The sequence below is a fragment of the Meriones unguiculatus genome, chromosome 12 (genome assembly GCF_030254825.1).
Source record: "Meriones unguiculatus strain TT.TT164.6M chromosome 12, Bangor_MerUng_6.1, whole genome shotgun sequence".
NCBI classification, from domain to species: domain Eukaryota; kingdom Metazoa; phylum Chordata; class Mammalia; order Rodentia; family Muridae; genus Meriones; species Meriones unguiculatus.
Genome location: NC_083360.1, coordinates 52,573,174 through 52,601,126, shown reverse-complemented (window position 1 = coordinate 52,601,126; position 27,953 = coordinate 52,573,174). Strand labels below are relative to the sequence as shown.

At 37.5% G+C, this 27,953-nt stretch overlaps 1 protein-coding gene across 4 annotated transcripts in view; it reads right to left on the bottom strand.

The window, feature by feature from the left end:
- Frmd3 (FERM domain containing 3) overlaps positions 1-27,953 on the bottom strand; it is a 178,977-nt gene that overhangs the window by 120,379 nt on the left and 30,645 nt on the right. The gene's annotated exons all lie outside the window — the stretch shown is intronic.

Sequence of the window (27,953 nt, the reverse complement as noted above, 5' to 3'; positions counted from 1 at the left end):
TACAAAGTGAGATTAGTAATGTTCAGATTGTTGTGACCAGTGAAGTTACAAGAAGCAACTTAAAATAGGAAAGGCTTATTTTATTCAAGTTGGGTGGAAATGAAGGCATGACAATGGGAATCCATGTACAGGCTGCTTGTACACCTGTGAGCAGAGGATGAAAGAGAAGGGTAAAATAAAATGTAGTTAGGAAAAACAAAAAAACAAAAACAAACAAACAAACAAAACCTAAACTACCCCCCAGAAAACAAAAACAAACCAAGCCTGTAACCTCAAATTCCAACCACAGAAACCCACTTCTTTCAGTGAAGCCCCAAATCCTAAAGGTTTCACAATCTCTCCACAGAGCATCATCATCTAGAAAGCAGATGTTCAAACACATTAGCCTACAGGGAATATTTGACATTCAAACCACCAGAGTAAGCCAACACAAATGCATGTTTGTGCACTGTGTGTGTATGAGTGCGTGTGTGTGTGTGTCTGTGTGTGTGCAAGCGCAAGCGCGTATGTGCATGTGAGAGCACAGCCATCCCCTACTCCCCTACACACTTAAATAAGAACACCACCCAAAGGAGGAATTGATAGAATATACAGCAATATCCTGCATTGGTACAATGTGCTCTTGTATATTCTGTTTCATTCTATTAGAGGCCATTTAATTTCATGATATTTATAACTAAGGTCAAGGTAGGATCTCAATCCTAGTATCTGAATGTAGAATGTGGCTTTCTGCCCAACATTACTGTCTTTCTGGAATATGTGAGACCACTGAGAGAATTTGAGAGTCATGGTTTGAATGCAAGGATGTGCAGTGAAAGGCACTGGAATATTCTTGCTCCCACTAACAATGTTTTGAAATTCCATGTCTTTGGTTTTAGAATATGGTAAATCAAGAGAGAATGTAAGTGTCAATCAATATGTCTGACAAAGAACTGGAGAGATGGCTCAGTGATAAAGATTGCTGCCCTTGCAAAGGACCCAGAGTTGACTCGCAGCACCTATACAGTGGCTCACTACTGTCTGGAACTTCAGTTAATGGCAATGCATTGTCCTCTGCTCTTCTTTGGCAGTAGGGATACATATGGGACACAGACATATAGAACATACATCATACCTAAAAAATACAAATAAAACTTGCGTTTTAGTTGCTGACAGATCTATGGAATGCTTTAGCGGGTACACTGTGACTATAAATAGAAAATTTGAAATTTGAGAGACAAATGAGTCATTGTTCCAAGAGAGAGGGGGAAGAGAAGGACTTGGCATGGCATAGACTTTTGAAAGCTCAAAAGCTCACACTCAGTGTCATCTCCAACCAGGAATACCTCCTAATTCTTCCCCAAATAGTTCCACCAACTGAGGACCAAATATTAAAATTTATTGTTCTGTGGGTTTCATCTCACACAAGCCTCCACACATGGTTTTAATCACAGCAATCCATAGTCTGAAGCAAAATGGTCCCTGTTAGTTCAAGGCCAACCTTGTTTACATATCAAGTTCAAGGACAGCGAGGCTAACATATTGGCATGTCAAAAGGGGGGAATGATGCAGATTCTTCACGTCATTCTCCAGAGTCTAGCTGGAGAAATCCTTCTATTCCTCTCTTCCAAACAACTCACCTATTTCATATCCCCAGAGCCAGCCCAGTTTCTATATCATTCCTGCCTGTGCAACAATCAAATTCTAGGCTTTGGCCAGGACCTATCCTCATACTATGCCTGCTCTGATACACAGGGCCATCCCATACCATTTCTAACCTCTGCACCCAACCACATTCTGCACACCCTTCTCCAGGATTTAGTTGGTGATCCCCACTTCCAAACACACTCAAAAGCTCCCTCCCCAGAAAACCCAGGCCATATATTTGGTATCCCAGACTAATAAGGACAGCCTTGACTAGCCTATAAGCAAACAGTAGGCTGTTCCTGACCAAGAGATTCCTTCTACAGCACATTTATCTTGCCATACAGGCAGATGCTGCTCTAAGGTCTAGCCAGGTGAGTCATTGTGTTCCTCCCCACCATACACCCTCACCCAACCATCACGTCTATCCTTGCATTGCAGGCTTATACTGCGATGCACATTCTGCATATTAGCCCAGTTATTTATGAACACCTCATTTTATTTCAGGCAAGGTATATGCAACCTTTAGACCTAACCAAATCTGCACATCTGCCTCAACCTGCTTTCTTCATGCCAGACATGAAAAAAAATTATATATGTGTGTGTGTATGTGCATATATATATGTATATATATATATTCACATGCAAAGATACCATTGGAAAATCACAAATGGCATGAATGATCATAGGAGTACTATCCTCACCCCCACACAAAAAGTAAAAAAAAACCCATAAAAACAAACAAACAAATAAAAGACCACCATTCCTATAGAATCACAGGACATAGAACTTGAGAGAACAATTAAAGATTTCAAAGAATTTAAAGAAGAAACAAAGAAATAGCTGAATGAAATTTAAGAAACTTTAAAAGGATACCTGTTTCAGATGCAGGAAAATGTAAGGGGGATAAAAATGACAAACACAATCCAGGATTTGAAAATGGAATTTAATAAAGACATAGAAACTCAGTGGCTGGCTCTTTGATCACCTCCCCCTGACAGGGGAGCAGCCTTGCCAGGCCACAGAAGAGAACAATGCAGCCAGTCCTGATGAAACCTGATAGGCTAGGGTCATATGGAAGGGGAGGAGGACCTCCCCTATCAGTGGACTTTGATGGGGGGCATGGGAGGAGATGAGGGTGGGATTAGGAGGGAATGAGGGAGGGGGCTACAGCTGAGATACAAAGTGAATAAACTGTAATTAATATAAAAAATTAAAATTAAAAGAAACAGAAAAGAAATATAGAAAAGAATTCAAGATGAAATGGAAAACCCTCAATAACCTCATTGAACAATTCAAAAGAAAACCTTATAAGCAGAATGAATCAAACAGAATATAGAATATCCAGACTCAAAGATAAAGTAGATGTAGACTAAATAAGTAAAGAATATAGAAAATATCATGAAAAAGATAAACAAGAAAAGCAGAACAGCATGAAAAGACCAAACTTGTAAATTATAGATATAGATGAGAGACAAGAATCCCAAGTCAATGAGTGAGACCAAATCTTCCATAAAATCATAGAAGAAAATTTCCTCAAACTAAGGATATACATATTCATACAGATACAAGACAGAAACAGAATACCAAATGGGCAAGACCAGATATGAAAAAGCCCATGGTATATCATAGTTAAAAGAATAAGTATACAAAAAGAAAGTATATTGAAAGCTCCAAGAGAAACAATACAAATAACAAGCAGTGAAAAACCCCTCAGAATAACAGGTGATTTCTCAGTGAAAACCATGAAACCATATGGGCTTTGAGCACCTTATTCTGAGTTCTAAAAAACCATGGTTGCCAACTTAGACTAACTAGCAAAACCATTTCTCACAGTTGAAGAAGAGAAAAAAAAATTCATAATAAAACTACCTTAAAAGAATGTATATCTAACCAAAACAACTAGAGAAAATGAAGAAAGCAGTATTTTATCTTGAAGAGAGGGATAAGTATTGCCAAGAAGTGGAATAAAGAAACCCAAAGCTATAATTACTAAAAGAAAAAGTACAACTGAGAATACAAGCAACATAATAACGAAAATTAGCACACATATTTCAACAACAACATTAAATATCAATTCCCTCAATTCTTTAGTGACAAGGTAGTTAAATGGATCAGGAAACAAATTTACTCTACTGTCTACAAGAAACAACATCTTAGCTTTAAAAATAAGACCAATATTAGATATACAGGATGGACAAAAGTACTCTATTAAATGGTACCAGAAAGCATGCAGGAATTACTATCCTAATATTTGACAAAATAGCCTTCAATCTAATCAGAATAGATAGAGAAAACTATGTTATTCTAAGCAAGGAAATAGTTAATGAAGATAACATTACTATCCTAAACATATATTCACCAAACTTTGGTGAACGAAATTTCATAAAAGTGCTAAATTTAAAGACACAGATTGACGTCATCAATAAGTAAGTAGTAGGTGATTTTAATGCCTAACTTTCTCCAATAGATAAGTCAGAGAAACATCAGATAACTGAGAAACATCAGAATAAATGACATTTTACAACAAATGGGCTTAACAAAAAGCTATAGAACCTTCCTCCCAAATTCATGGAAGCTTCTCTAAAATAGACTACACACTGAGGCAAGAAATAGATCTTTAAAAATAAAAAGATTGCAATAACTCTGTATTCTATCTGACTGTATACAATAAAACTTAAAATTGGCAGCAAGCAAATCTATTGTAAATACATAGCTTCATGAGATTGAATAACTCTGGCTGAAAAATGAATGGCTCAAAGAAAACATCAAAAAAGAAATAAAAGTGTTACTGGAACTAAATGACAATGAAAATGTAACACAATAAAAATCCCCTGGAACATGTTAAAAGCAGTCCTAAGCAGGATGTTTGCATTCCTAAGTGCTTACATTAAAAAAAAAAAAAACAGAAAGAGTACAAATATGTAATTTAGTAGCGTAATTCAAAGCAGGACTTGCAAGAACAGAAGGATAGAAACAGCAGACCACCCACAAAACCTTTGATGCAGTATTTGTTTTGCCTGTAAGATTTGCAGGTGTGAAGATAGGGCAAGAGACTGAAGGAATGGCTAACCAATGACTGGTGCACTTTCAGCTCCATCCCCCGGGGGAAAAACCAACCCCTAACACTATAAATGATACTCTGCAATGCTTGCAGACAGGAGCCTAGCATAACTGTACTCTGAGAGACTTCACCCAGCAGCTGAAAACAAATACAGACACCCACAGTCAAATATTATATGGAGCTTGAGGACTCTTGTGAATGAGTGGGGGAAGGATTGAGAGAGCTGGAACAGTAAAGGACACCACAAGAAGATCTACATAATCAACTAATCTGGGCCAATGGAGGCTCACAGAGACTGAACCACCAACCAGTGTACCCAGGCCTGCTGCACAGATAAGGGTCACCTAACAACTGAAGCAGGGGCTGTCTCTAACTCTGTTGCTTGCTTTTGGATCCCTTCCCCCTAGTTGGGCTACCTTGTGTGGCCTCAGTGGAAAAGAATGTGCCTAATACTGCTGCAATTTGATATGACAGTGTGGGTTGGGACCCATAATGGGGGCCTTTGTGTCTCTGAGGAGAAGGGGAGAGGTGATGGGGGAAAGGAGGGAGGAGGCTGTGATTGGAACATAAAGTGAATAAATTAATTAGTGAAAAAAATGGGAAAATGAAAACAAGAAATCTGAAACACACTGACTTCTTAAATAATAAAAATTGAATAGAAGCTAATGAAATAAGAAAAAGGAAAGCAAAGAATCAATGAACCTAAGATCTGTTTCTTTAATATGTACAGGCCCTTGAATGAAGTAACTGTAAGAGGAAACCCAAATGAACAGAATCAGAACTGAACAGGGAAACAATACACCAGACAAAAAAGAAACTCAGAATACCGTAATGTAATACCTTATAAAATTGCACTCTATTAAGCTGGAAAACAATGAAAAAGGAATAAACTTTTAAATTCATCCAAATTACTTACCATAATTAAACCAAGAAAGACATAACCTAAACAGACTTATAACCAAAGAGGATATTAAAGTAATATTTAAAAATCTTTCTAGCAAATCAATCAATAAATAAGTAAATAAATAAATGCCTTAGGGCCAGAGGGAAGAATTTACAGAGTAATTCTACCAGACTTTCAAAGAAAATCTACAGTCAATCTGATGGGGGGCGGGGGAAGGAAGGAAGGAAGAAAGGAAGGGAGAGGGAGAGAGAAAGAAAGACAGAAAGAAAGAGAAAAAGAGAAAGAGATACAAAGAAAGAAGAAAGAGAGAAAGGAAAAAAAGAGAAGAAACATTTCCAAAAGTCTTCTGTGAAGCCAGTATCACTCTAATACAAAAACCAGATAAAGATACAGCAAATATAACACTATAGATCAGTATCACCGATGAATATAAATTATTCATGAATTATTTACAATCCAAACAGAGGCAAGAATCAAAAAGATTATTTATCATGACCAAATTGCCTTTATTCCTGAAATCCAGGAATGGGTTACCATTAACCCATCAATAAACTATATAAATACACTTGAAGAGATGCAAAAAAAAAAAAAAAAAAAAAAAAAAACATTTGAGAGAATCCAAATCCAACATGTTTTCCTGTGGAGAGCTGCTTGTTTGGCTGGCTGCTTTGTTATTGAGCTCTCAGCAAACATGTTTTCACCCTGGCCCTCACCTGTAGACAGGAATAAGCAGGATGTTTTGCCAAGTTCACTTCCTTTTGTATGTGTGAGGATCACACAGACAGGTGGTAGAGGTCAACAAGTTTGACTTCTAGTAAAAGAATCAGACTAACCCTGTAACTTATATTTCATTTAACTGTTGTGAAACCTATATTTTTGAGTTTTAGGTCTGTGTCAATTAAAGCCTCTTAGTACGTTTCCGGAGAACAAAGGAATGTTACTGCCCCTGACCCTGGCCATCTGCAGGGGCAGAGATAAGGAAGTGAGCAAGCAAAGACCCCAACTCAGTAAAGAAAAATGAGCAGACCTGTGCTTGAGAGATAACATTGCCTAGCAATCAGCCCAGATGGCCCTTTTAACCTGAATAGCCCCTGACCTTTGACCAAAAGCCTGCAGCCCCACTCCTCAGAAAATATATAGGATGAGCTAATCACCTGCACACCTTCAATTGTGGCCACATCCATATGTACCAGAAAATTCCAAATGTGACTTAAAGATTAGATATTCCCCAGATGTTCAAGGGAGGAGTGACCAGACCTGAGTGTCTAAAATCAGCCAATTATTTCAAAATCCAACTACCCTATAGCCCCTCATCCAATCCTGTGCAGCCAAGACTGCAACCTCTGAGCTTCCCCTAGTTTTTTCCTTTAAAAACCCAAGGCTTTTGTCTCCGGCTGCTTCTTGCTGACTTGCAGAGTAGCCTCTTTGCATGATGGCCTGAATAAACCTCTTGCATTTGCATCTACATGGTCTCCAAGAGTTTCCTCCAGTTCCTTCTCTGGTAATTAGGCTCCTGCTGAGCCTATCAGGCTCCTGCCAGGCCTAACACTAGATGAATCCCTTCATTGTATCCAGGTGCTTTGCTCTGACTATAAAAAGGAATTGTGGAATAAACCAGGCACTAGAGTTTCTACTAGCAGCACTCTCCAACTGATCTTGTGTGTAGTGTGTTATTTTTTAATTTTTCTTTCAGTCCTCACTCTCAACGCAGGAACTCTTCGACTCTGACAGTGGGCTCTGGCAGTCTGGGGCCCAAACATGGACCTGAGATATATGGTGAAGCAGTGAAGGACACCACAGTGTTGGTGAGCTCACATCATAAAGATAAAAGGGTGTGGTGAATAAAATTCGAGAGTAAAAAAAATGGGAGAAGACAGTAGCCTACTGTTTTTTTTTTTTTTTTTGTATGGAATTTAATTATAAATAGTCTGCATATGTGGCATGGGACTGAGAAAGTGAAACTTTCAGAGTTAGAAAGAGGAAAGAAAGTTGGGAAGTTTCAGGACAAAATGAGATTGAACTATTGACTCCTCCTGAAGTTATATGTCCCTCCTAATGATAATAATTTCTTGTTAGGAGAAGTCTTTGAGGATGACGTCAAAGATCCTGATGAGGTTGCAGAGTTGGAGGAAGAAGCACCTATTCTGAGAGATTATTATCATTATTCTGAGAGATACCCTCCGACTTAGGCTATGAATGTTAAAAAAACTTGAGCCTTGGCAAAAAGAAATAAAAAGTTGGAATGGGGCTTGGAGGAAATAGAAACATTGGAGAATTAACTACTAGGGAAAATGAGGGCCAATACCCCACTCCAACTCCCTCATTGATTGCAGGCTTGGCCCACCTCCTGGGATGGCTACAGTTGCTCTCACTCAAAAGACAAGGAGGCCTTTCCCTTTATCCACTATGCAAGCAACTGTATCCCCTTTACAAGCTTCTTTATAAGCTTGGCAGAAAGGAGGAGATATAACTGAGTTTTATGGCTTTCCAATTATAGAGCAACATGATGAGTAATATAGTGAGAGTCCATGTCCCTATACCTTTTAAACAATTAAAAGAATTGAAAATTGCATGCATTCAATATGGTACTACAGCACCTTTTACTCAAGCTCTGTTAGAGTCCTTGACTACAAAAGCCCTCTGCCCAGGGCACTGGAAGCAATTAGCAACTGACAGGAGAAGATCATTTGTTATGAAAGTTAGAATTTGCTGAGCAGTGTCAAGCAATAGCTAAAATCACTTGAACTAGAAAAAAAAGGCAGCTTCTCAGTTTTTCTGGTAATAAAGCAAACGGTTAATTCTGCTACAAAGCCTCTGTGGTCATAAAAATTGGATTCAACAAAGAGCAAGGTGATTTGTCTGTTTGCTTAAATGTATAAGTTTACTACGTTCAATACATCTTGGTAATAGATTATTGGTCATTGAGTATGTTTAAAATCTGCAAAAAATAAAAAATGGGGAGTTATACCCCCAAACAGCACAGACAATTATCTTAATCATGCTCTCTTTATTTTAAAATTTTTAAATGCAGATGTACAAGGCTATTCTGCCGCTGTTGGATTGTGGCACCCTAATATTAAAGATAATTATCTCCAAGTGAAATGAAAAGATCTGATTACTGGAATATGGCAGGGCCCTGACCCTGTGGGAAGAGGGCATGTTTGTGTTTTTCTGCAGGACACTGAAGGAACCTGAAAGGTTGTTGCGATTTGCAAGAGATGTTTTCCGGAAGGAGGATGCTCCTGCTGCTGACAATAATGAATTCTGTCCTGATGTTGAAAGGAGAGCTGTATTGGGCTTATACTCCTGAATCACCTCTGTTTCTTTTCGCTCCCAGGAGAAAAATGTTGTGCAAAGAAACCTCTTAAAGACAATGTGACTGGAATTGATTGGTCTGGTAATCAGGACAATCCTCAACAAAACCGGGAAGAATGAAAAAGGACTGACTATGGAACTTTGGTCTGATTCTGGTTTCCAGCAGACCTATATTTGGAAGCTTGCCACAGAAACTCTTGGGAGGCCCTGTAAATGCCTGTGTAAATTCTCCTTATGCTTTGTTGTTTGGAAATGTTAACTTTTAATACAAGATTTAAACTTTAATGTTTCTTTCCATCAATATAAACTAACAAACTATATTTCTAAGCTTTCAAACTGACAACAGGTTCTGGTTATTTGACAGCCTTCCTTTATTATGAGTCCTGTGAATGTGTCTCAGGCTTGGTATTTTGATAAGGTGTCATCTTGTAAGTCACTTTTGTGGAGTGTTATAGGACTTGGCTTATTAAAATCATCAAGGCCTTTTAGACTGTTAAAGCTGATGTGCATAAAATTAAACTCTAGCATCTACCCTAGTGGAGTTTGGTATTCAAAGACGGGAAGATCTCTCTGAGGAATATTCAACCTAAGCTAGGATAGGAATGATGGAATTCATGTAGCAATGATGGGTAATAATATATCTTTAAAGAGAGACAACCTAAGACAGGCACAAGCTTCTGCTCTATAGCTCTTAAACTATGGTGAATTTAGAAAATATAAAAAAGGGAGACCTGTGGAGAGCTGCTTTCAGGCTGCTTTGTAATTGGCTTCTCAGCAAAAACATGTTTTCACCCTGGCCTTCACCTGGAGACAGGGATAGGCAGTATGTTTTGCCAAGTTACTTCCCTTTTGTTTGAGACAGGGATAGGCAGGATATTTTGCCAAGTTTACTTCCTTTTGTTTGTGTGAGGATCACACAGACAGGTGGTAGAGGTAAACAAATTTGACTTCCAGATGAAACCCTTCATTGTATCCAGCTGCTTTGCTCTGTCTATAAAAAGGAATTGTGGAATAAACCAGGTGCTATAGTTTCTACTGGCAACCCTCTGGAACTGATCTTGTGTGTAGTGTTTGTTGTTGTTGTTGTTATTGTTTTAAATTTTCTTTCAATCCTCACTCCACACTCAGAAACTGTTCAACTCTGCCAGTGGGCTCATTTTCCGGAGAAAAGTCCTTGAGAAAGGAATAGAGGTAACATACCTTAACATAATAAAAGCAATATATGCAAAACCAATAGTCAACATCAATTTAAGTGGAGGAAAACTTGAAGCAGTCCCACTGAAATAAGGAAATAATGGAATGATATATTGAATGATAAAACCTGAACCCAAAAATAATGTTTCTTTTTTTTTTTTTTTAATCTGAGGTTTAAAGCTATAAATCTTCACATGTGAATACCTATTCTGGAGTAACTACAGAAACCAGGTAAGTGAAAACTGGACCATTGCTAGGAGAAAAGACAGAAAAGCAATAAAAAAGAGTCTGATGGGGGAAATGGAAAAAAATGGTTGGAAAGGGAGACAAATAAATACATGAATAGATAAGAGTAAAAAAACAAAAACAAAAACAAAAAAAAAAAAACCCAGTAAGGAAGAATGTTTGAAAATCCATAATAAGCTGTATTATTTACTATCTATACATATAATACACATAAGTCAGCTCATAAATACACATATATAGTTTGAATGAAGTTTTCCCATCTCAGTTGTCAATGCATCCCCCAAGAACCATAGACCAAACATTCCAGCACCAGATATCAGAAGCCCTCATTTGATTGTGGGTCAGGGTTGTCCAAGAAACTACCAAAACAAAACAAAAAAACAAACAAAAACTCAAAAACAAAACAAAACAAAAACAAACAAACAAATAAAAATACAGGGTACTGCCATTGCCCTTGGTTTTTCCCCAGAATTGAAACTTAAGTCCCTACTGCTGAAAACACCATATACTTCTGGTACAAGGCCTAGAAGACACTTAAGTAAAGTGGAATAGAATGCCTCCTCCCTGAAGACTAGCTTTCATGGTTCAAAAAATCATTCACAGAAAAGAGCCTACCATTGGTCCTATCCTACTTCACAGCAAAGAGCCCCATGGCACATTAACTCTCAGGGAGCTGTAGTGCCATGCAAACCTGGGAAGTAGCCAACACCTCTCTAATTGGACTTAGGATCCCCTCTACAGAAGAGAAACTATGCCTGGTACTGGAAACCTGCTAACTACCCGGGGATAGTCAAGTCATGGCTCTTTGAGGAGAATCTACAACTGCCACTATACTACTAAATTACCATAACTTATAACCACATTTTAAGTATTTTCTTTATGCCCACATAAGTGTAGTTCTCACTTCTCATCATGAAAACTTGTTTGCAACAGAAAGAGATCATATCATAAAATTACTACAACTAATCTAAATTCAGCGTTATGGAGCCCAGTCCCAACAGATACAACTACAATACATCCCTTGCACACAAGGCTCAGGGATCACCATGGAAGAGGTGACAGAAAGAGTCAAAAGAACAGGGAGTTTGTTGTGAGATTCTCCTCTTTGATATATCAGAAACCCCACCTATTAAGACTCACTAACATGATTGCCTAAACATGACCTGAACAAAGATATCACCAATTGGCATTCCAACATAAATGAAAGTCCAGAGACCTAAAGCCTACACATACACACACAAAACAAAACAAAACAAAAAAACAAAAAACAAACAAACAAAAAAAAAAAAAACACTGCAGGAAACTAAGGAATGCTGAGAACAGAATTAGACTTCTCCAGGGGAAGAGCACGCCAATTTTATTCAACAACGAATGGTCCTCTCTGGAAACATATACATACAGGTACCATTTATAAACTTAGTGATAGTTAAATATAGATAGACGGAATGATATAGATAGATAATAGATATATAGATATATACATAGGTAATGATGATAGATGATAGATACATAAATAGATACATAGATCATAGGTAGATAAATTATAGATGATAAAAGATAAACATATAGATGATAGATAGATAGATAGATAGATAGATAGATAGATAGATGGTAGAGATAGATAGATAGATAAACAAATAGATAGATGATGGATGGTTGGATGGATGGATAGATGGATAGATAAACAATAGCTAATTAAAAAGAGGCCATAAATTGAAAGGGGAGCTACATAGGAAGGCTTGGTAGAATGAAAGGCAAGAGAAATATGATGCAATTATGTTATAATTTCAAAAACTAAAAGAATAATTATTTAAAAGAGGAAGACATTTTGTGCTTAACAGGATGGCATTTTAATCAAAATATATTAGTAAGAGCTGAAGAAGCTATGAATAAGAAGCCAGTCCTTGTATTGAGTTCACTAAAAAAATCCAGGGGTTTGTAAGGAAAGCCTTTCTGAAGCCATGTCCCAGTTGCTTGTGTTGGTCATGAGGCTTTACTTCTTTCCAAGAAGCCAAAGATAAACTGTCAAAATAAATTTCTTCATACTTTTTCAATTCTTTTCTAAACCTGCTTACTGTGATGACAAATTCTGCTTTAAGATAGCTGAATTCAATGTTCAAAATATTTTAAAATCCTGAGTTTAAAGAACTTGATCAACTAAATGAACATAACAAAATATCATCCTTTATTATGGATTACAAGCTATCTGCAATTGATACTAGAATAGGCAGCTACATCTTACCATATGTGAGATAAACTTTAAAAAAAAACTATGAAATTATGTGGGTCAAGAATTCTTCATGAAGAATCAAAAAGACTTTGTTTTTGCATAACATGCTCAGATGTCTTTTTTCTTTAAAGCAAAGAATCTGACTTGTTGATATCTCCAATTTTAAAATTTTTATTTATAGGTCATGTTTTATCCCTAAGGTGTTAAATGAATCTTTCAGCAACCCAATTTAGACTATTTTTAGTGAATGCCCACAGTGACCAGTACGTTGCCTTCAGCAATATCTCCTTAAGATTATTCAAAACCCCTGAGAAAAAATAAGTACTGCAAACAAGGTAATGACTAGCCTATGTAAATGCCACTGAAGTATGGATAAGAATTACTGTAAAAGCAGATCAGGGAAATGGGAACAGAGGACCCTAAAGATTTTGATTATATATTGTTCCAAAGTAATATAAATATAAGTAAAATATTGTGTTAAAAATCTTTAAGCAACTATATTATAGGGATTTCCCATGGACTGTGTTATAATATTAACTGCTTGATATAGTTTCAATAAGACTAAAGCAGAAAGTAATTTTTAATGTGTTTCAGTTATGACTGCTTCACAACAGATGGGGAAAGAAAATGTAGAACTCATTCCAAAGAATGTTTACACTGATCCAAAGTGCCACCATATTTGATTTCATGTGGGGACTTCAAGTCAAAGGCCTTAAAATGTGAATGGACTAGGCCCTTTCTCCACATCTACCTGTTTGGTAAGACAAGTGTCTCTATATGTGTGCAGATTCCTAACCTGAAAAGATCACTCCTTTGAGTACGGCAGGGTACTTGGCATAATTTGGGGTATTTTTCAACATATTTTTATTGATTCTTTGGGAATTTTACATTATGCACCCTGATTACTCTCATTTCCCAGTCATTTCATGTCTGCTCTCCCAACCTTGTGAACTCACTCCCCCCAAAAAAATTAAATTAATAAAAAGAGAGGGGAAGCAAGTCCAGTTTGTGTTATCAATACACTTCCTAGAGCATAGTCAAACTATCAGTGGCCTGCCTTTTAAATAGAACTTTGTCTTTCCTCTTCTGCAGTCCTGCTAGAAACCATCAAGAGCTAACTTCTGCATCCCTTATCACACTTTCTAAGAGTTCTCTTCAATGGCTTCCTGTTTAGGCTGCTACTTTTGGGGGGTTGGGGAGTAGAGTTGAGGAAGAGGTTCTGAGAGAAGTCTTACATGTCCATTTTTCTCAACTATATGCCTGCAATTATCACTTGCAAAAGTTGCTTTCTCGATCTTTACAGTCAGTGGGAGCATGGATCATTGGCTTCCACATGGTTTCTGGCAACAATACAGACCATGAACATGACTCCAGGCTGCCAGAGGATTTCAGACCCAGACATTACCCTCAGTTTCAGCATGGATCTGGACATCACCATGGCTTCAGGTGGATGCACAGACCACTGTGATCAGTATGGCCCCTGGTGACAGCATAACATGGCCTTCAGTGGTAACAAGCTACATACATCAACATAGACCTCAGAGTTTTGGTGGCAGCATGGACTCAGACATCAGCACATCCTCAGTTGGCAATGCAGGCCATTCACATCACCTTGGTCCTCAGTCTCCAGTTCAGCCTCTCTCCACAGTGAATGTTCCACTCTGTTTTTCTATCTTTCCCATCTTTCTATAACATATTTGTTCATCATAGTGGTGCCTGTCACCCATACCATAAGGCACAGTGGCCTGCTTTGCTTCCACTACCCACATCACCAATTCTGGGTATCTTAAAAGACAAATTTAAGTAGGACAAAAGTTCATCTGTGTGGTAGTAAAATGCCATTTCTTCATGTATGGAATGACTATGTGTTTCAATATAGAAGGCAGGGAACTTGTAAATGAAAGGCCTCATTCTGTTGTCCTTACACCAGAGTGCCAAATAGGATCTCTTTCAGAAGTCCAAGGGTGGGAAACAGCTAGTCAGTGGACATCTGTGTGGAGACATCAGAGCAGTGGCCATAGATATGGCATCTTGTCTTAGAATTGCTGCCAATGAATTAGCTCTCTTTTCTAGCCCATTCTAACATGGCAACAACATTCCAGTTGGATTGCTTTGGTAATAATTTTGAGAGAAGGAAAACATTATTTCGTTTTTCTGAATTTCTATTACCTAGTGTATTTGGTAAAATATTCCTTACTTTATGTGAATTTTAAAGACCTTAGGCATGGTGGCCACACCTGTAATCCCAGTGGTTAAGAGGCAGATGCTCAGGAAGGAGGATTGCAAGTTCTAGCCCAGCCTGGGCTACATGGTGAAACATAGAAACTACATAGCTGTAGTATAGAGTTCATTATATACAAAAAAGTAAATAATTATAATATTAAATTCAAAGACAAACAACAATTAGATGTTCAGTAAATGAAAACTATACTCAAGTATAGTGGCAAATGCCTGTAATCTTAAGACTCAAAAGGCTGAAACATATGAATCATAAATTCAATGTTGTCCTGGGCTATACAATGAGATCCTGTCTCAAAACAAAAGAAAAAAACAACTACAGCATAATCTAACAGAAAGGCATTTTCTTATGATGCCATGGGCCTTGTTTGAAGGCTGTCACATGCATGCACATAAAGTAAGCAGGAACTCCTATTAAACACAGATTGACTGTAGAACTTGTTTTTTTCTCATTGGATAGGTTTTACTTCCTTATACCTCAAAGAACTCGATTTATATGAATGCGAACTAGACTACTTCTTTAAAATTCCATATCACTTTGTCACTCCAAACAAGGCATCAAACAAGCAACCAACCAAACAAACCAAACCAAACCAACCAAACAACCAAACAAACAAAAACAAAACAAATCACTGCATTAAGATCTTGATTCTTCTACTTACCAGCTGAGAGGCCTTCAACAAGTCATGAAATCTCTGTGAAGCTGAGTTTCCTTGGTAAATGAGTAACAGTTATAATTTCCAGATCTATACCCAACAGGTTATTTTAAGGCTCATTTACATATTTGTTAAACCCTATGATACAGTGGGATAGCAATTAGTGAAGAAAATATAGTAAGCAATTATTTGTAGACCTTAAATCCCTGTGGTTTGAAATTATGAAACATCTTAGAAATAGCAAAGCACAACTGATATCTCATTATTACTAAAATTATGAATAAAATTAACATAAATTATTGTTTCAGTGTCATAGGTTATTTTAGATTCAAAGAAGTTGCTCAGAATAGTATTAACCTCCTAGAACTGGTACTTATGAGGGATGCAGAGTAACAGGAAAAGGGTTCAACTCTTTCAGCAACAACTAGTTGCTGGAAATGTATTTACTTTAATGTTCTAAATCAGTGGCAATATAGCTCTGATAATACAATAATACATCTGTGATACAAAAAAAAAAGAATGCAAAGAAATAAATGGCTTATGTTAGTAATTTTTTCCATGAAAAAACCCACAAAAGCCTTAATTTCAATTCCTACAGCTCCAATCTAAGGCATTTTGCTACCTTTTAAATGTTGGTTAAGTCTGAAAAGGGACACCACTCAAAAGGATGATTCCAAACCAAGCTCAGCATTCAGAATAGTTACCTTTGGGAATGAAGGTAAAAACATAACAATAGAAAATCTCATGTAGTTAATGAAATACTTAGTGTGTGGCATGACCTGCTTTAACAGACTACATCTTTAATCTCCTAACAAGCCACTGATTTAGTTAATATTCACCCCATGGTATCCACCAGAATTTGGACACAGATAGGAACAAACACTGTGTTACAAAACAGAATATAGTATCTAGGAAAGGCGAACCTTGTGTTTTCAGAAAATATTAAGCACAGTGTAGTGAAGTCATTGGATGACTGCCTGGGATCCTAATATTCCTATGTTTCTTCTAATGGCATCCCAATATTGTGCAACTATGTGCATGAATGTAGATACACAAACCCATATTAGAGACTAAAGAAACTAGGAACCACCCCTATCTCCAGGGCTCAGGCTGGATTAATCTGAAGATAATTCATCCTCTCTTGTCTGGCTGGTTCTAGAAAAGGACATACAACACAGCATAATAAACCATGTATTAGAGTTTTAAGGATGAATTCTGTTTATTTTCTTGGGTTTCAGGAAAAAAACTTTCTTTTGCTTCTAGGTAATGTTCAAAAGCATGCAGCTTATGACTGCCACCATAGCCTAAAACCCAGTTGGCTAGAACCTAATATCCAGAGAAATGAAGACTCTGTCTTCACATTGTTAAACTATTAATAGGAATGTAAACAGATGTCATGATGTACACCTATTATTGAAGCTAGTACAAATTAGCTTTCCTGGTTTTTGTACTCACAAACTTTTCATTCAGGGCAAATTGTGAGATAATGCCTCAAGCCAAGTACAGTTGATTAGTAACCACTCATGCTGGAATAAAACACAGGTATACGTAAATTTGGTATAGCACATTTACCAGCATGTTCTATTTTGTCAACAAAACACCTTGACATTTTTGAGTGGGAAACTGTTCTTACAAGCTGACTGCTGGCTGCTGTTGGAAAGACTAATTGTAAGAGTCAGCTGGAGTTCAGCACCAGCTGCTCCTTCCCTGAAGAGTGACTCCACTTGTCTGCTCTATTCACACAGTGCCTGTTGTCTTTCATGTCCTAATTTCCTTCATCCTTAGCAGTATTCACACTAATAATCCTAAGCTATAAGGATGAGTCTTCTGAGAAATATTTTTAATTGTGCCTTTACAGTATTTTTGAAATTTATGACTATGTACTTTCTGTTTCATTCTGTGTATTGAACTTTCTGTGTATTGAACTTTATGACTATGTACTTTCTGTTTATTGAACTTTTTTTGTTTATTTTGTTTTTTTGTTTATTGAACTTTTCTGTTTATTGAACTTTTTTCTGTTTATTGAACTGTTTATTCTGTGTATTGAACTTTATGACTATGTACTTTCTGTTTCATTCTGTGTATTGAACTTTCTGTGTATTGAACTTTCATTCTGTGTATTGTACTTTCTGTTTCATTCTTTGTATTGAAAAATATTTTTTGAAATTTATGACTATGTACTTTCTGTTTCATTCTGTGTACTGAACCTGCTCAGAAGTTATTGGTCTTTAAAGATAACTATGTAATTAGTCTTACTAAAATTTGGATGCCTAATAAAATTAACTCTTATAAGTTAAGCTGGATGTTATGGATGTGTAAACTCAAGTTTACACCCATACTGCCTATTTTCCATTGTGACCAATTCATGCCATAACTCAGAAAAACATATGTGTGCCTAAGATGAATAGATGTAAAACCATTCACTAGAAGCAGGGAAATGTTAAAGGAAAACCTCACAAAAAGTGTTGAGAACAAAATGTGGGCTAGATGGATGACATGTGGCTGTGGCTTTGTGTGCTGTTTTAGGTCAACATGCTAAGAAAAACAATTTCTTCCTTTGTGAGACTCTTAGAAAGTATAAAACAAAAAGTTCCACATTGCTTTTCCATATTATATTTACTGTATTATATTCAATAAACAGAGAGAGGAAACTTTGCTCAAGAAATCAGTACATTTCAGAGCAATATGAAACCTGGCCACAATGGCTCTTCAACTCTCAGTGAAGTCAGAGGATGAGGCACCGGGGCACAGGTACTTTGCTATGGGAGCAGGTCCTGTCCCAATTGGGTATTCTTAATAAACCAATAGCAGAGTTGTGACAGGAAGAAAAAAGGCTTTGTTCTTAGAAGGCAATGGAAAACAAAAAGGTGGTGGGAAATTTTGTGGAGTGTTTTGAGTGATGAGAGTAACTGCAAGAAAGAATAGACAGTAAAGCAAAGGTAACTGTAAACCTACACAAAAAAATAAACAAAAACAGAATAGCAGAAACTGAGAGAGTTAGGCACCAGATTTAGACACATTCAAAATATGCCTATCTTCTTCAGTGCTTTGTATTCTCACAGACTTTGGCTGACACGTGACGACCCTTTGGCACCGTCTTAAAAGTTCAAGCAACCAATTTTCAGAAGGGCAGAATTTAACTTAGGGGAACAGTACTGAGGGTTGATGAGGGTTTCCACCAAGACTGTTTCTTATTTTGCAAGAGATGATGTTTATCTCCTTTTTTTGTTTCCGAGCCCTGAAAAATCCATCCATGCTTGTTGCCCATGCAGACATTCCGTCCACCTAAGAGACACAAGGAGAATCTGGTACTGCCCCTTTTTATTTGTATGGAGCATGTACATATAAACTGCACTGCAGTAACTGTTATATTGGTGTACTTCAAAAGGTAGACAGAGTTTTGTTTTGTTTTTTATGATCTTTGACTTGTTTCCTTCTCATCTTCCAACTTTGGACATGGAGCAAGGATTGGGAAGCCCACTGTGGGAAGTGGTCATGAAGCAGGAGGCAGGAAAGATATAGATGGGTGTTTTTGTTTGTTTGTTTGGTTGGTTGATTTTGGTTTTGTTTTCTTGTGTGTGTTCTAGAAAGGCCTAAGAGGCAATCAGTTAACAATACTATATATTTGCTTTCTTATGCTTAGCTCAAGCTGCTCTACATTTAATTTAAAAAAGGGGGCAGCGTGACTTTTCAACAGAGACTATGAAAGCCAGAAGGGCCAGGACGGATATCATACAGACCCTAAGAGAACAGAGATGTCAGCCCAGGCTACTATACCCAGCAAAACTCTCAGTCCTCATAGATGGAGAAAACAAGATATTCAGTGACAAAAACAAATGTCACCAATACCTACATACAAATCCAGCATTACAGAAGACACTAGAATGAAAAATACAACCCAAGAAAAATAGCTACTTTCAAGAAAACACAGGAAATAATTAACCTCACTACAGTAAAACAAAAAGTAAAAAACACACAACCTTATGACCATGGCCAACATCAAAATCAAAGGATCTAACAGCCACTGGTCATTAATCTCTCTCAACATCATTGGACTCAATTCTCCAATAAAAAAACACAGACTAACAGAATGGATGTGTAAACAAAACCCAGCAATCTGTTGCATACAAGAAACACACCTAAGGCACAAAGATAGACATTACCCGAGGGTAAAGGGTTGGAAGACAGCTTTCCAAGCAAATGGACCCAGGAAGAAAGCAGGAGTAGCCATTCTAATATCTAATAAAATAGACTTTAAACCAAAATTAATAAAAAGAGATGGGGAAGGCCACTTTCTACTCATCAAGGGAAAATTCCACCAGGAAGACATCACAATCCTGAACATCTATGCCCCAAATACAAGGGCACCCACATTTGTAAAAGAAGCATTGATAAAACTTAAACCATACATAGATCTCCACACATTAATAGGAGGAGACTTCAACACCCCACTCTCAACAAAGGACAGGTCAACAAAACAGTAATTGAACAAAGAAACAAGGTCTCTGACAGAGGTTATGAATTAAATGGACCTAACAGACATTTACAGAACTTTACACCCAAACACAAAAGGATTTACCTTCTTCTCAGCACCTCATGGAACCTTCTCCAAAATAGACCATATAGTTGGTCACAAAGCAAGCCTCAACAGATGCAAGAAGATTGAAATAATCCCTTGTATTCTGTCTGATCACCATGGAATAAAGTTGGACCTCAACAACAACAGAAATAGCAAAAAGCCTACACAGACATGGAAACTGAATAACGTGCTACTAAATTACAGCTGGGTCAGGGAAGAAATAAAGAAAGAAATTAAAGTCTTCCTAGAACTCAATGAAAATGAAGACACAACATACCCAAACTTGTGGGACACAATGAAAGCAGTGCTAAAAGGAAAGTTCATAGCACTAAGTGCCTTCAAGAAGAAATTTGAGACAGCGCATTCAAGCAACTTGATGGCTCACTTAAAAACCCTAGAAAAAGAAGAAGCAGACACACCAAAAAGGAGCAGATGGCTGGAAATAATCAAACTCAGGGCTGAAATCAATCAATTAGAAACAAATAAAACAATTCAAAGAATCAATGAAACCAAGAGCTGGTTCTTTGAGAAAATCAACAAGATCGACAAACCCTTAGTGAAGCTAACTAAAAGGCAGAAAGATACCATCCAAATCAACAAAATCAGAAATGAAAAGAGGAACATAAGTATAGACACTGAGGAAATCCAAACAATCATTAGGACTTACTTCAAAAGTCTATATGCCACAAAAGTTGAAAATCTAAATGAAATGGACAATTTTCTTGATCAATTCGACTTACCAAAGCTGAATCAGGACCAGGTAAATCAACTAAATAGTCCTATATCCCCTAAGGAAACAGAAGCAGTCATCGAAAGTCTCCCATCCAAAAAAAGCCCAGGACCAGAGGATTTCAGTGCAGTATTCGCCCAGACCTTAAAAGAAGAGCTAACTCCAGTTCTCTTCCAACTGTTCCACATAATAGAAACAGAAGGAACATTACCAAACTCATTCTATGAAGTCACAGTCACCTTGGTACCTAAACCTCACAAAGACCCAACAAAGAAAGAGAATTTCAGGCCAATCTCCCTTATGAACATTGATGCAAAAATACTCAACAAAATACTTGCAAACTGAATACAAGAACACATCAAAGATATCATACACTATGACCAAGTAGGCTTCATCCCAGGGGTGGTTCAATATACGGAAATCCATCAATGTGATCCACCATATTAACAAACTGAAAGAGGAAGACCACATGATCATTCTCTTAGATGCTGAAAAAGCATTTGACAAAATCCAACATCAATTCCTGTTTAAAGTACTGGAGAGATCAGGGATACAAGGCACATATCTAAACATAGTAAAGGTGTTATACAAGAAGCCTATAGCCAACATCAAACTGAACGGAGGGAAACTTAAAGCAATCCCACTGAAATCAGGGACAAGACAAGGCTGCTCACTCTCTCCATAGCTCTTCAACATAGTTCTGGAAGTCCTTGCTAGAGCAATAAGACAGTTGAAGGAGATCAAGGGGGTACAAATTGGAAAGGAAGAAGTCAGATTATCACTATTTGCAGGTGATGTGATAGTACACCTGAGTGACCCCAAATATTATACCAGGGAACTACTACAGCTGATAAACAACTTCAGCAAAGTGGCCAGATACAAAATTAACTCAAAAAAATCAGTAGCCCTCCTGTATACAAAAGACAAAAGGGCTGAGAAAGAAATTAGGGAAACAACACCCTTCACAATAGCCACAAATGACATAAAGTACCCTGGTGTAATCCTAACCAAGCATGTCAAAGACTTGTAGGAAAAAAAATTCAAGTCTCTGAAGAAAGAATTAGAAGAAGATATCAGAAGATGGAAAGATCTCCCATGCTCATGGCTTGGCAGGATTAACATAGTAAAAATGGCCATCTTACCAAAAGCAATCTACAGATTCAATGCAATTCCCATCAAATTACCAACACAATTCTTTACAGACCTGGAAAGAAAAACTCTCAACTTCGTATGGAATAACAAGAAGCCCAGAATTGCTAAAAATAATCCTCTACAATAAAAGATCTTCTGGAGGTATCTCCATCCCTGATCTTAAACTGCACTATGGAGCAACAGTAATAAAAACTGCATGGTATTGGCATAGAAACCGAATGGTGGATCAATGGAACTGAACAGAAGACCCAGAAATAAGCCCACAGCATTTATGGACACCTGATCTTTCACAAAGATGCCCAAACTAAGTAATCCAATTAAAAAATGGGGAAGAGAGCTAAACAGAGAACTCTCTGTAGAGGAATATGGAATGGCAGAGAAACACTTAATGAAATGCACAGCCTCACTAGCCATCAGGAAATGCAAATCAAAATGACCCTGAGATTTTACCTTACACCCATCAGAATGACCAAGATGAAAACCTCAAGTAACAACACATGCTGGAGAGGTTGTGGAGAAAGGGGAACCCTCCTCCACTGCTGGTGGGAATGTAAACTTGTACAACCACTCTGGAAATCAATCTCTCACTTCCTCAGACAACTAGGAATAGCGCTTCCTCAAGATCCAGCCATACCACTCCTAGGCATATATCCAAAAGAGGATCAAGTACACAATAAAGACATTTGCTCAACCATGTTTGTAGCAGCTTTATTTGTAATAGCCAGAAGCTGGAAACAGCCCAGATGCCCCTCAACTGAAGAATGGATGTAGAAATTGTGGTACATCTACACAATGGATTACTCTGCAATGAAAAATAAGGAAATCATGAAATTTGCACGTAAATGGTGGGACCTGGAAAGGATCATCCTGAGTGAGTTGTCCCAGAAGCAGAAAGACACACAGTATATATTCACTCATACAGGCATATAACATAGTATAAACCTACTAAAATCTGTAGATCTAAAGAAACTAATCAAGAGAGAAGACCCTGACTAAAACGCTCAATCCCCACCCCGAAAGGCAAAGAGGATGGACATCAGAAGAAGAAGAAAACAGGAAACAATCTAGGAACCTGCCACAGAAGGCCTCTGAAAGGCTCTGCCCTGCAGACTATCAACACAGATGCTGAGACTTATGGACAACTTTTGGGAAGAATGCATGAATCTTATGTAAGAAATGGGAAATAGTAAGATCTGGAGAGGACAGGAACTCCACAAGGAGAGCAACAGAACCAGAAAATTTGAACACAGTGGTCCTCCCAGAGACTCATACTCCAACCCAGTACCAGGCATGGAGATAACCTAAGTGTCTAAGTGGGTCACATAGTAATGGGAAGAGGGACTGCCTCTGACATAATCTGATTGGCCTGCTCTTTGATCACCTCCCCCTGAGGGGGGAGCAGCCTTACCAGGCCACAGAAGATGACAATGAACCCACCCACTCCTGATGTGATCTGATAGATTAAGATCAGAACGAAGGAGAGGAGGATCTCCCTTATCAGTGGACTTGCGGATGGGCATGTGTGAAGAAGGGGGAGGGAGGGTGGAACTAGGAAGGGAGGAGGGAGGGGCTTATGGGGGGATACAAGGTGAATAATGTGTAATTAATAAAATAAAATAAAATTTAAAAGGTGGGGTGGGGGTACACAAAGCCCACTGCTGAATGAAATCCTTCAACATCTGATACTCTGACCCAACCTCAGTTAATATCAAACAAAGGAACCCAATGTGCTTTCCATGTTTCTGAAGTTTGGTCAGGCTTTGCATTGTAGCCTTGCTGAAACATAGGCAAGCACGATCTTCAAGAATAAAGAACTGGCAAAGCGGTTTGATATTTTCCTTTTTCCAGGAACCTCCCATCTGCCACAGAGTGAAAAAGGCAGAGGAGGCTTAGTGAATACAAAAAGGTTTGTAACAGCTGATAAAACTGACTAAATTGCTACCAGGCATTCTGGATATTTTTAGTTTCTTAAAAACAAAACAGCCTTGGCTTCAGTTGCTGTGTTGTCAGAGCAGATACAAGTATAATCAAGATGGTTTTCCTTGTCCGTGACTAATCTCTTCAAATGAGGAGGAGGTGTAATTGGAGAGTCCAGCCTTCTAGTCTTTAAATACAAGTAAGAAATCATCCTGCTGGGCACACAAACCCCACCTCCTCTGTGTATGTCTATGTGTGTGCATTTGCACAATTGCATGTGGAGAAAAACATGCCTAATAGGGAAGAAAGTTCAGGAGAGACATGTTGAAATTTCTAATCAACCCTTTAACGGGCGCTTGATATGAAAATTATATCAACTTTTTGAAAATTAATTTCAGACTCTTTCAGCCTAGGCTCAGGGAACTTACCAGAATCCGAGTCATAATAGTTGGTATTAGAATTTAAGTTTATTTTTTCCATCTAAGAAAACATCATCTTTCCTCTTAAAGCTCAGCTTTTTGTTTGTTTCCTGGGGGGGGGTGTATTGTGTTGTTTTTTTTTTTTCCACTGCTAATTAACAGAGAAGAGTTAGGCAGCTGTCAAATGCAATTTTGTTACAAACCACAAAGAAATATATACAGAAAGAACAGGACAAGTAAATTCAAGGCAGCAATTATGAATAAATGCCAAGGAAGGCATGAATAAATGCCTCAGTTGAGTGCAATAACAAAAAGTTCAAGATATGAAAGTACGCATCCACGCCTGCACCTGCGCCAATACCCCTCCCCTTTGAGGCACCTGCCCTTGCAACTCTGCCCTTTGAGGCACCTGCATCCAGGCACCTGTCTTCTGAAACATGCACCCCAGCATGACTGCATCTAGTCGTGATTACCTGGACCCCTCACCATCCTGAAGACTACTCCAGAAGGGGCAGGCAGCTCTTCTAGTTGAGACCAGCAGAACCTCTTAAGCATAAAGACCCAAGAAATCTAGCAGGTTCCAGGAACAAACAACCAAGACTAGGAATAACCAGATGGCTAAAGGCAGGAGCAAAAACACAATCAACAAAAACCAGGACATCAATGGCTCCACCAGAAACCCCCCAAAACAATGGACACTCAAAGGCAGCTGAAACTCAGTAAAATGACATTAAATCTATGCTTATACATTTATTTGAGGCATATAAAGAGGAAATGAATATATCTTTCAAAGAATTACAGGAAAATACAACCAAACAAATAGAGGCCATCAAGGACAATCAGGAACCCACAAACAAACATGGAAAGGAAATGATTAAAACTGTTCAAGACCTAAAAATGGAAATAAAGAAAACACAAACCAAGAAAATCCTGGAGATGAAAAACTTAGAGAAGAGATCAGGAACCACAAAGATAAGCATCACCAATAAAATACAGAGAAGGAGAGACTCTCGGGCGCTGCAGATACAATTGAAGAAATCAATACATCTCTCAAAGAAAATATTAAAATGGAAAAGTTCCTGACACAAGACATCCAAGAAATCAAGGACACCATGAAAAGACAAAACCCAAGAATAATAGAAATAGACAAAAGAAAAATATTTTCAAGAAAAGCATAGATGGAAAGTTCCCCAACCTAAAGAAAGAAATGCTCTTAAACATAGAAGAGGCTTACAGAACACCAAATAGACTAGACCAAAAAGAAATTCCTCCCATCACATAATAATGAAAACACTAAATCTACAGAACAAGGGAAAAAAGCCAAGTAACATATAAAGGCAGACCTGTCAGAATCACACCTGACTTCTCAACAGAGACTATGAAAACCAGAAAGCCCTGGGCAGATGTTATGCAGATACTAAGAGACCACAGATGTGAGCCCAGAAACTATACCCAGCAAAACAGGATATTCCATGACAAAACTAAATTTAAATATTATCTATGCACCAACCTAGCCCTTCAGAAGATGCTAGAAGGAAAAATTCAACCCAATGAGGTAAACTAGATCCAAGAAAATACAGAATTTATAACTTCACAACAGCAAAACCAAAAAAAAAACAAGTACACCAAAATAATCACCACCATCTTCACAATAAAAAGAACAATCATTGGTTACTATTATCTATCAACAACAATGGATTCAACTCTCCAATAAAAAGACACAGGCTAACAGAATTGTTGCAGAATAAGGATCCAACATTCTGCTGCATTCATGAAACACAACTCAGCAACAAAGATAGACGCTACCTCATAGTAAAAAGTTGGGAAGAGGTTTTCCAGACAAACAGACCCAAGAAGCAAGCTGGAATTGCCATCATAATACCTAACAAAATAAATTTTAAACCAAAATTAATCAAGAGAGATTAATATTTATCAAAGAAAAATACTTCATTCTTGTCAAAGAAAAAATCCATCAAGTGAATATCACAATCCTGAACATCTACACACCAATTACAAGGGCATCTGCATTTGTAAAAGAAACATTATGAAAGCTTAAATGATACATCAATTCCAGCACATTGACAGCAGGAGACTTTAACACTCCACTCTCACCAATGAACAGATCATTAAGAAAGAAGCTAAATAGTGAAATAATGAAGCTAACAAGTCATGAATCAAATAGACCTACTAGATGTCTACAGAACTTTTCACCAAAACACAAAAGAATATACTTTTTTCTCAGCACCACATATAACCTTCTCCAAAATTGACTATGTAGTCAGTCACAAAGCAAACCTCAACTGACATATGAAAATTGAATTAACCCATTGTTCTTTATCAGATCACCATGGATTAAAAGCTAGACCTCTAAAACAACAGAAACAACAAAAAGCCTACACAATCATGGAAACTTAACATCTCCTTGATCAATGATCACTGGGTGAGGGAAGAAATAAAAACACAAATTAAAGACTTCCTAGAATTCAATGAAAATGAGAGTGCAACTTACTCAAACTTATGGGACACTTACGAAACTTTTGAAAGTAGTGCTAAGAGGAAAGTTCAGAGCTTTAAATGTCTTCATGAAGCAATTTGAGAGATCCCATATCAACAGCTTAACAGATCATCTGAAAGCTTTAGAAGAAGAAGGAGGAGGAGGAAAAACACCCAAGAGGAGTAGATGGCAGAAAATAATCAAACTCAGGACTGAAATCAATAAATTAGAAACAAAGAGAACAATGCCAAGAATCAAGGAAATCAGATTTGTGTGTGTGTGTGTGCGTGTGTGTGTGTGTGTGTGTGTGTGTGTGTGTGTTTGATCTGAGGAAACTAACAAGATAGACGAACCTCTAGCCAAACTAACTAAAAGACAGAGAGATGGTACCCAAATTAACAAAATCAGAAATGAAAAGGGGGACAGAAAAAAAGACACTGAGGAAATCCAAAGAACCATTAGGTCTTTCTTCAAAAGCCTGTATTCCACAAAATTAGAAAATCTAAAGGAAATGGACAATTTTCTTGATAAATTTCACCAATCGAAGTTAAACCAAGAGCAGTTACATAGTTTAAACAGCCCTATAACCCCTAAGAAAATAGAAGCAGTTATCAAATTTTCCCAACCACAAAAAGTTCAGGGCCAGATGGTTTTAGCATAGAATTCTACCAGATATTGATACTCCTCAAACTATTTCACAAAATAGAAACAGAAGAAACATGACTAAAGCTAGTCACCCATACCTAAACCAAAGATTCAACAAAAAAAGAAGATTTCAGACCAATTTCCTTATGATCATTGATGCAAAAATACTCAATAAGATACTTGAAAGCGAATTCAAGAACATGTCAAACTCATCATCTACCTTGAACAAATAGGCTTCATCCCAAAGATGCAGGGATGGTTCAACATATGAAAATCCATCAATGTAACCCACAATATAAACAAACTGAAAGAAAAAAAAAAATCACATGATCATCTCATTAGATGCCGAAAAATCATTTGATAAAATCCAACACCACTTCATGATAAAAGCCTTAGAGAGATCAAGGATACAAGTACCATACCTAAACATAAGAAAGGCTATATACAGCAAGTCAATAGTCAACATCAAGCTAAATGGAGAGAAACTCAAAACAATACCACTAAAATCAGGGACAAGACAAAGTTGTCCTCTCTCTCCATATTTCTT